Raw genomic sequence first — 10,975 nt, forward strand, 5'->3', positions numbered from 1 at the left:
GCAGGTTGGCTCCTTATCTCTCTCAGCCTGACAAAAGCCAACCAAGCTGGGTAGATGAGACACTCCTCTGCCCTTCCTCTTACATGTGTCCATACCCTGAGGTCTCCTTGTGCCAAAGCTTCCCCTTTACAAAGATTTTATTTCACAGAGAACTTGATTTATGGCCAGGCAGGCACCTCCAGCTCCTGCACCAAGGTTTTTGGGAGGTCTCCATGACTCACACTGAGGTGAAACTTGACTGCACAACCTTTTCTGCAGATGTCCCAAAACTTTTTTGTCCTGCACAGTGCTTTCTAAAACTGTGAACTCCTACCTAGGCCTCATATATGGGTAAAGAACTTAAAATCAGTGTGTCTGTGCCATCAAACTATGGACAGAGACCTCGTTTCAGTAAAGCTTCTGCTTCATGCTTAGAATCATAGAATGGTTTGGGTTGGAAGGGACCTTAAAGATCATCTGGTACCACCCCCTGCCATGATCAGGAGCACCTTCCACTAGAAAAATTATGCTTAACAACAAAAAAAAGTTTAATCTTTCTTTGCAAATAGGGTGTGTGGTTAAATAACATCCTAGAGATGTGTAGCTTTGCCCCAGGACTGGGCAGGAGAGGAAAAACCAGTGTGGTGGCCCACTCCCCTCTGCTGGGCTGTGCAGGGACTGCTGGAGGCAACACTGGCTGTGGTGGGAAAACCTCTGGGAAACATGAAATTAAGGTGGAGAACGGGGGTGAAGGTGAAGCTTTGGAAATGTTTCAGCATTCTCATGCCATACTTGCCTGAGCCCTACAAAGATCCATCCTGCTCCTCAAAATAGGCCTGGTGCAATCAATTAAAAAAACCACTCAACCTTTTGTCAAAAGCCTTTTGCACAGCAAATGGTGCACTCAGAGAGGCTGAGCTGTCCATGCAGGTGTGGTTGTCCTGCTGATGTTTTGGGGATGGGGATGGGGTGGCCACACATGGGAACCAAAACAAGGCTGGTGGAAGCACTCCCTGTCTGTTGGCTTCATCAGTTTTAGCTCAGATTTAACACAGCTCAGATGAGAGCAGCATCTGGTCCAAGCACAGCAGGGAATTTTCTTGGCCTTGGCTCCGAGTGCTGCATAAATCTTGGATAAATCACCCAAAGCAATAATCAGAGCCTTTCTGGCACCTCAGGGACTTTGCTGGGTGACAAGGTGTGTGCAGGCTATCAGCAGAGATGAATCAATTCTCCACTAATGGGACAGTGCAGAATGCATGAGTTGCAGAGCTTTTGTCAGAGTGGAAACACCACAGCCCCAGGCAATTTCCGTGCTGAGCTGACACAGCCCAGGCTCCTGCTCGGAATCATTCTGCCATGGCAGCGCCTGGGGAACTGCCAGGAGCTCACCACAACAAAGACCAGGGCCATATGGCATCATATTTCCTGGAGAAGCTTATTTTTATGCTTTTTGACATGCCTACAATTCTGGTGTTATGCCTCATTTCCACTGGTAGGTCCTGGGAAATCCAGTCCATAATTCCTCTGTCTGTTCTGCACGGAGCAGAGGGACCCTGCAGTTGGCTGAGTTATGGCTGTGGTTGTGCTCCATGCTGAGAAGGTTTTATAAAGCTGAGATTACACTGATCTCCTTCATCTTGGGCTCAGATACATCAAACAGAGGATGAAATTCATGACTTACCAGAAAGTAAAGTAAATTTCATCCATCTGGGTGAAGCATCTTTTCCCGTACAATTTTAGCACTAAGCAGCAGTAAAATTTGCAGTTGGTGTGTGGCGTGGCACAGGAAGAGGGCCCAGGCAGATCCAGGCAGAAAAGAAAATTCCACTGAGGGCCTGTGGGGTGAATCCAAGAGTTCTGCTGCAATTTTAGAGAGGTGTTGCTGCTCAGTGAGAGCATGGGAGGGAGCCCTCCAGTGTCACTGAATCCTGCACAACTGCAGGGAGGAGTGGAGGTTGCAGAGGACCCAGTTTGGCTCCCAGCAGCACAGCCTCATTCCCAGGGCTCCCTGAAATGTCCCTGGCTCTGACCTGCAGCAGCTTTCACACAGCTCACAGCAGAACTCATCTGTTCACTCCTCAGGAGGACCGGGAACACTTGGAGGAAGATCTGCCAATTAAGGGTTCTCCAAAGTGCTGGGCACTGCCCAGGCTCCCCCAGAGGGTGCTGGCACTGCCCAGGCTCCCCAGGGAATGGGCACAGCCCCGAGGCTGCCAGAGCTCCAGGAGGGGTTTGGCAGCGCTACCAGGGATGGACAGGATGGGGTTGTTGGGGGTCTGGGCAGGGACAGGAGTGGGCCTGGGTGATTCTGGTGGTCCCTCCCATCCCAGGCTGTCCCATGGTTCTGTGAAAAGCCATTCTGCAGCTGGGGGTCCAGGAGGAGCTGCTGTCCCAGCTGGAGAGGGGCAGGGCTGGCAGCAGCGCCTGCATCCCTCCTTTTCCCAGGGAATTCAGATCCCACAGTGCAGCATGAGGGTGCTCCAAAGGGTGTCTCCCCTCCAGCCCCTCAGGAGGACAGGAGGGGGTGCGGACAGGGGGTGTGGACAGAGGGTGTGGACAGGGGGTGTGGACAGAGGGTGTGGGCAGGGGGTGTGGACAGAGGGTGGGGGCAGAGGGTGTGGACAGGGGGTGTGGACAGAGGGTGTGGGCAGGGGGTGCGGACAGGGGGTGCGGACAGGGGGTGTGGACAGAGGGTGTGGACAGGGAGTGTGGGCAGGGGGTGCGGACAGGGGGTGTGGACAGAGGGTGTGGGCAGGGGGTGCGGACAGGGGGTGTGGACAGGGAGTGTGGGCAGGGGGTGTGGGCAGGGGGTGTGGACAGGGAGTGTGGGCAGGGGGTGTGGGCAGGGGGTGCGGACAGGGGGTGCGGACAGGGGGTGTGGGCAGGGGGTGCGGACAGGGGGTGTGGACAGAGGGTGTGGGCAGGGGGTGTGGACAGGGAGTGTGGGCAGGGGGTGTGGGCAGGGGGTGCGGACAGGGGGTGTGGACAGAGGGTGTGGGCAGGGGGTGTGGGCAGGGGGTGTGGACAGGGGGTGTGGGCAGGGGGTGTGGGCAGGGCTGCCAGGCCCTGCTGTCACAGCCACAGGCCTGAGGCCCTGGGTCCCACAGCAGAGGGGATTCTCCATCCTCTGCCCTCCATCCTCTGCCCTGTAGGAGCAGTGAGGGACACGGAGCCTCCCAGAGCCAGGAACTGGGGGAGGCAGGAGCAGGGACACCCCAGAGCTTGGGCACATTTTGCCTTCAGTGCTTGAGCCAGGCACTGCTGCAGTTTTATATTTATGAAGCCGTGCCGGGGGATTGCTGGAGAGGCCTTTCATTTCTCCTGGTTTCACTCTGAACATGCCTCTCTCGGGACAGAGGGAACATTTTTGGTGTTATTGAATGTCATTTCTGTGCAAACTGAACAGGGGAAAAATATTCTGATAATAACTGGAATATATGGAGGGTGGTAGCTCCTGGCTGCTGATTTTTTTTATTTTTTTTATTTTTCTCCCTCTGATGAGAGTTTCAAGGTCAGCTGGCTCCACAGACACAAATATGCCAGGAACAAAATGTGCAGATGCTCAGGAGTGTGGGACAGCCACGCTGGCACTGTAAACAGCCCTGGCTCGTGGCCAGCACTGCCTGCACCCAGCATGCAGGAAGGCTCAGGAAAAAGCACTTTATTCCAGCCAGATCAAGGTTTATCTTTTCTCTCAGCTGCATCATTAAACGTGAGTTATTCGTGTTTTTGTGGGAAAACCTGGATTCAGCACAACCTCAACATTTTATTTGGAGGATCAGGAAGGGTTTTATTTAGAACCCAAAAGCAACACCTGAGTGCATAACAGCACTGAATGAGTGGCTGGAACAAAAACAGAGGGGGAAAAAATGGTTCTATTCCTCATTGTGCTGCTGATTTATTGTGTAAACATAGACAAATCTTTCACTGTAGCTCTTGCTGTTTCTTACACACCCTCTCTTTTCCCTCCTAGATATGTCTGCTTTTGTCAGTTACTTGTGTGAACTAAATATCAGCCAGTCAGGCAAAAGCTGGCAATATCTTCCTCCAGCAGTCTCAGGCAGACTTAAAATATTAATGCATTTTATAATGTACTTATTTTTTGTAACTGTCAGTCGTTGCTACCAAGACAGGGAATTCCTTATAAATATTGAATGCTGCTGCAAGGTCTGCAAATAAAATTCTAGAAATGGTTCTCTCGAGCTCGCAAATGACTGAAAAACTGCTGAAAACCTTGCTAATTTTAGTAAACTCTGTGGAAATCCGAGTTGCGTAAGTGTTTCTGGGGTTTTCTAATGAACAGCGATGGTTGCAGTGGTGGCTCTGAATTCAAGCAGTGCATGCAGGCTCCTCTCTGGCCACAGACACGCTGGGGACAAATGGAATGATTGGTTTCACTGTGTAAGGCTCCCCTGAAGGCGTGGGTGCACCTCAGAAATCGGCTTGAAGGTCTATTTAGTGTCAAAGAATAAAACTTAATTGCAGAGGAGATCCAGTGCCCAGCCCAAGGCTGGAATTGTGATAGAATTGTGATGGAATTGTGATTCTCTGCAGAGAATTTCCCTGCAGAGCATTTCCAGCCCATGCAGGGCAAAGGGAGCACAGCCAGGAGCTGGGCCAGGTGTGGCAGCAGCCACTCCATGTCCCTGCTGGGGCAGCAGCAATTCCATGTTTGCTTCTTTGGGACCCTCCCACCTAAAGGATCCCAGGGCAAGACTGGACTGGGAGCAAGGGAGGGTGACACCAGCTGCAAGGGCCAGTCTGCTTTTATCTCCTGAGAACGGATTGCAAATAGTATCAAAACATGGCATTTACACAAATTGCTGCTGCAGGGCCTCTCGTTGTTGCTTTGCTCCATGGATTGTGCTTTCTGCTCAGTGACCACAGGATGGGCTGGAAGAGGCTGCTTATGGAGCCCTGATCCCTCTCCAGGGGATCCCTGGCTCCCCTGATCCCTCTCCAGGGGATCCCTGGTTCCCCTGGGGATCACAGGGACACAATCCAGGCCTAGAGGTAGCACACTGAGCTTAGGCTGAGCTGTTTCCAGTGCACAAAGGCAACACTCAGTGTATGACACTCATGCAGAGACATTTGTGGGATATTTCAGTGTCAATTAAATCCCCCGGAAGATTCCTCATAGGCAAATGAAGGAATTACTGACTCTACCTCCAGTCCCTGTCCTGCCAGTGCTTGAAGGGGTTAATGAGTGGCTGGTTTGAGAACCGGGCTGTCCCTTCCTGTCACACCCTGCACTCACCCACCCACCCCTCTGCAAAGGGAAGGCTTTGTGCTTCAGCAGGGAATGAATGTAAGAGATCCCCACCTGGACGAACCGAGGCGTTGGCTTTTGTCACAAACCTGTCCATCTCTGAGAGCCCAACAAGGAAACTGTCCCCTGGGTCTGCCCCATCCGTGTCTGACCGGTGCCCGTGTGGCTCTGAGCTGCAGGCAGGGAGGAGCCCGGCTCTGGAGAGGTGGCACACAGGGGAGAGAGGTGGCACACAGGGCAGGTGGCACACAGGGCAGGTGGCACATGGGAGAGGTGGCACACAGGAGAGGTGGCGCACAGGAGAGGGAGGTGGCACACAGGAGAGGAGGCACACAGGGAGGTGGCACATGGGAGGAGAGGTGACACACAGGGGAAGTGGCACACAGGAGAGATGGCACACTGGAGAGGTGGCACACAGGAAAGGAGAGGTGGCACACGGGAGAGGAGAGGTGACACACAGGGGAGAGGTGGCACATAGGGGAGAGGTGGCACACAGGGGAGGTGGCACACAGGAGAGGTGGCACACAGGACATGTGGCACACAGGGGAGGTGGCACACAGGGCAGGTGGCACATGGGAGAGGAGAAGTGGCACATAGGAGAGGTGACACACAGGAGAGATGGCACACAGCAGAGGTGGCACACAGCAGAGGTGGCACACTGGAGAGGTGGCCCACAGGAGAGGTGGCATACAGGGGAGGTGGCACACAGGGGAGGTGGCACACTGGAGAGAGAGGTGGCTCACAGGAGAGGTGGCACACAGGGCAGGTGGCACACAGGAGATGCCACATGGCTCCGCACTGTGCCCGTCCCGGGGATCCTCGCCCTGGCACCTACCGGGGAAGTTCAGCCTTAGGTGCTGCTGCTGCACCTGCAGAACAAGAGCGTAATTAGCGTTAATTAGCACGGCGCTGGCTCGGAGCAGGGCTCACCCACGGGCGGGCACTCCCGAGAAAGGATGCGAGGCTGGGCCGGGATCAGCGCGGCCCCAGCCCGGGAGCCGGGGCAGGAGCGCATCCCTGAGGGCTCGGGCATCCTCATTATCACAACAAAGCACGTCCGGCCCCGCTCCTCCACAGTCGAGCGGGGGAGCTGGCTCAGGAAACTTCCCCTCGCCCGCTTCCCGAGTTTCGTTTGCATTTCGGGGGCTGGATAAGCCCCAAACACAAAGGGAAGTCGAGACGGAGTGGGTGACTGTCACGTCAGGATTCTCAGAGCCTCAGCTCCCGTTCAGGCGAGTACCAGGGGAGGCTGGAGGTGGATGAGCAATCCTAGGAGCTGTTTCCAGCACTGCCTCTTACAACTCTGTTTTCTTCTAGTGGGGCGGCTGACAAACGGGAAGAGACATCTCTCATTCCGGAGATCAAATTGCACAACAAATTAAAACGCTCCCTGGAGGCACCGCTGCTCCCTCTCCTCTCAAGCCAAAGCCTGTCCTGACTGCAGAGCAGGTGCCCCTGTCACCGGGGCTCACTGTCCCTTTGGGTGACGAGTGTCAGGGCCAGGCTGGCCTCAGCAGAGGGGATAGCTCATTTATAGCCCGTGAAACCTCAGGGAAATGCAGGGAACTCCCCACTGGCTCCCTGGGGCTGCCCTGCTGTGTTCTACAGGAACCTGCAAAAATCCAACCGGGTCATTTTAGGCAAGCTTTTGATATAGGTAGGATCCTCAGAGAGCAATTTAGTGACACCAAAATGAGATTAGAGCTTGTTCTTGTTGTTCTGCTAGCAGTTCCAGGAGCTGAGCATTCCACAGTTGCCATAAATCCCCCCTGTAAATAGCTCTGGATGTCCTTTGAACAGTACAGCTGTTAGAGCTTATGAGCACCCCCAGGAAAATCAAGATGTTGCACTGACATGAAATCTGTACCTCTGTGCCCCTGGAATTGGATCCTGCATCCCATTCCAGCACAAGGTTTAATTTGGCTGCCTCCTGCTCCTACCTGTCTTTCTGCATCAGCTGGAAAGGAAGGAGCAGGGCTGCTCATACTTAGAGTGAATGCCAGTGAATGCCACTGCCTGAGGTGAATCCCATCCTGAACAGAAAATCAATCCCTCTGCATTTCCATGTTTCCATCCCAGCCCAAAAATATCCAAACTGTGCTGCCATTTGGTGTTAAATCAGCCCTTCTGCAGCCTGCTGATCCCTGCAGTTCTGGAACATATTTCAAACCTGTGAGGCCATTGAAAACTTTTTCACCACCTCAGCAGGGGCACAGTGATGTCACCGGAGTTGGTTTGCAGCTGAAAAACTGCTATGAGGTCTGACTGGTCTTTAATCAGGACAAATTGGGAGATGTCTGTTGAAATAATACGTGAAACACAGCAGAGTTTGCAGTGTAGGATAAGGAAGCAAAAGCAGGGACTCACATGGACCAGGGGAAGGTGATCCTGCCTGGTGATCAAAGAAAAGCTCCTGAAAGGCCTTTGGTGCTGATGGAAGCAGTGCCTCTCAAGAGCCCTGCCTGGCGTGGCCTGGGCTGTGCTTGGTTTGGTGCAGCAGGCACAGAAAGGCAATTCCAGCGTGAACTGGGTGGGTCTGGGGTCAGGAATTCTGCTCTGACACCCGGCAGAGGGGTGGGCACAGCGCTGTGCCATCCCACAGGGTGGGCAAGGGTCCCAACCATCCACCTGCCATGGACAAACATCCTTACGGGAGGAGCCTCCAAGCCTCTGTGTATTCTCCAGCTGGAGAATCCATGGAGGATGTTGGGGAAACTGGGATTTCTGCAGCCGCAGGGGCTGGGCGGGCTGCGAAAATCCAGGGCCCCGTGAAACCCCTGGTGTAATCCCGCTTGTGTGGCGGTTTTGGGGCCGGTTTGGAGGGATGGCCGCGGTGCCGGCAGATGGCAGTGCCTGTCAGAACTGCAGAGTCGGGAGAGCAGAATTCCAGCGCCGGGAGCCCCGGGAATGTGCCCAAGGCGGGAAAGGCGTCAGGGACACGCACGGAGCCACTGGAGCTCCTGTGCCATGGGAGCCGTGCGGGCTGGCAGACACCTACACGGACACCCACACAGACACACAGACAGACACACAGACACCCACACAGACAGGCATCCACACACACAGACAGACACACAGACAGACACACAGACAGGCATCCACACACACAGACAGACACACAGACAGATACACAGACAGACACACAGGCACCCACACAGACACCCACCCACACAGACACCCACACAGACACCTACACAGACAGACACAGAGACACCCACACAGAGACACCCACACAGACACCCACACAGACACCCACACACAGACACTCACACAGACACCCACACAGACACCCACACAGACACCCACACACAGACACACAGACACCCACCCAGCCAGCACAGACCCCTCCGAGCCCCCCCTGCTCCCCGAGCCCCTCCCCGGTGCCAGGGCGGCCGCTCGGGCCAAGGCCACGGTGGAAGGGCCGATCCCAGCCAGGCCGTGACACACCAGCCTTGCACACACTGCGCTCCTCCAGAGATTCCTTCTACATCTCCCAGCACAAGAATTCATTGCAAATCTTATTAACAGAGATGACATGAAGGAGGAAGCAGAGCTGATGCCATTCTGAAGGTGGCACTGTCCTTAGTGCTGGGGAAGCAGCGTCCAGGGACCTGCTCTGAAAGCCAACACTGTGGTTTAGGGGGGCTGACTCTCCCACTGAATGAATTTACTCTTTAGTGCTTTTAAAGGAAGTTTGAATGCTCATTAAAAATACCCAAAGTGTGACTGTACTCCCTGAACAACACTTTTATAAAGTTATCACGGACATACCCCTAAAAGGTAAAAGTAATTCTGCTGAAAGGACGTTCCTGGCAGTTATGAGCAGGCAGAAGATCTGACGGAATTTCACAGAATCTGGTGAACAGTTCCTTACCATGGCCTTTGCTTTCCTTGCAGGGGGTTTCAGTGCTGACTGGAATTCAGCCCTGAGCTGTTGCAGCCTTGCTGGGCCAGCCTGAGCTGCTGCTGGGCAATCAGGAGCCAGGCTGCTGGGCTGAGCTCCTGCCCACGCTGTGCTGCAGTGGCAAACACCAACCAGCCCTTGGAAAAGCAAAATTACATCTCCAAAACTGATTTTGATGGCTGAAATCCTTGGTCTGGCTCCAGATTCCTGTCCCATCTGGACAGATCCAACATCCACAGGAAGAACCAGAGCACTGATAAAAGGAGTGTGTGCATAGAGATGGGCTTTCTTCTCCCAGTCCCTGGACAATATGACTATTAATAATATTCAAACCTGTGGTTATTTCTTTCTTCAGCATGTCTGTCTTTGATTTTCCCAGTCTAGTCTCCACAATAAGATCTTATGTAGCTAGATTTAAGCTGGTTAAGACCAAGTTTTCTGATTTGCATGAAGTTCCATTAGTTCTCTTTTACTCCTGTTCCATTAGTTCTCTTTTTCTCCTGTTAAAAAAAAAAAAAAAGGAATGCAAATAATAAATTGCAAAATGTCTATTTAGGAAAATAAAAATATCATTCCAATGCTAATGTATTTCATTAGTGATAGGGTAATTTTTAAAAAAAGAAAAAAATGAAAATCATTCAAAGGAGAACAAAAAGTAGCTTGCAGGTTTCAGCAATACCCACACAATCCTGCACCCTGCTTTGGTTTGGATAAATTCTCTTTTCCTGACCAGACAAATCTTCTGTGAAAGCTTTTCTGATGGGCTGTAATGTGTGTGCTCCTGGAATAGGAAATTAAGGAGGACAGGGGGACAGGACTGGCAACAAAGCCTGGGGGTAACCTGCAGTCACCAGGCAGATCGGCCTGAGATATGCAGCTGGCCTGACATTTGCTTTTCAGAAAAGGAAATATTTCACTAAGCTGGGGAGACAGTGTGGTATTATCAGTGACAAAGGAAAAAAAAAATAAAATAAAAGAAGAAGAAAAAAGGGGAAGACAAAGAATTACGGCAAAGCACTGAAGCACTTCGAGAGCACTCCAGGGGACCGGCTGGATCCCAGGCAAACCCCAGAGCTCGGTCGGCAAACGCCATGGCACAGCCTGATGGAACCACGCTGTCCCCTTGCCCCCACAGGGCCGGGTCCAGCCCGGCGGAGTTTCCACGGTGCCGGTGACGATTTTCACACGTGTGAAATGCGCGGCTCTCCCTTCCTTCTGGCTCTTAGGAGCTGCTCTGTTTGTGTGCTACTGACAGCCCCCTGCCCCGGAGGGTGCCAGCCTAACCCAGCCCCGGAGGGTGCCAGTCCAGCCCAGCTCCGGAGGGTGCCAACCCATCCCAGCGCAGCCCAGCCCGCACTCCGGGCAGGGCCATCCCGGGCAGCGCTGGGGGAGCCCCCGGAGCCCCTCGCTGCCGGTCCCGGGAAGCTTGGAGGTCTTTGCTGAGCTCGGAGCCCCTCGCTGCTGGCCTCGGGGAGCTCTGAGCTCTCTCCCGAGCTCAGAGCCCCTCGCTGCTGGCCTCGGGGAGCTCGGAGCTCTTTGCTGAGCTCGGAGCCCCTCGCTGCCGGTCCCGGGAGCTCGGAGCCCTTTCCCAAGCCCCCGCGATCCCGAGCTCCCCGGGCAGGCACTCGCCTCTCCGCCTGCCCACCCTCCCTCCTCCGCTCCCGGCAGCGCCCAAACACCTCCCTCGCCCCCCGCCCCTGCGCTCACGGAGAGCAGATAAGGCTCCGTCACACGCAGCCTCCCGCCCTCCGTCTGCCCCAGCCCTTCAAAGCCCGGAGCGCCGCGGGTCCCCCGGAGCGGGCAGAGCGGGGAAGGGAAGG

Source organism: Melozone crissalis, unplaced genomic scaffold, assembly GCF_028551555.1.
Source record: "Melozone crissalis strain CALT ecotype California unplaced genomic scaffold, PUWL_Pcris_2 ptg000120l_1, whole genome shotgun sequence".
Taxonomy (NCBI): domain Eukaryota; kingdom Metazoa; phylum Chordata; class Aves; order Passeriformes; family Passerellidae; genus Melozone; species Melozone crissalis.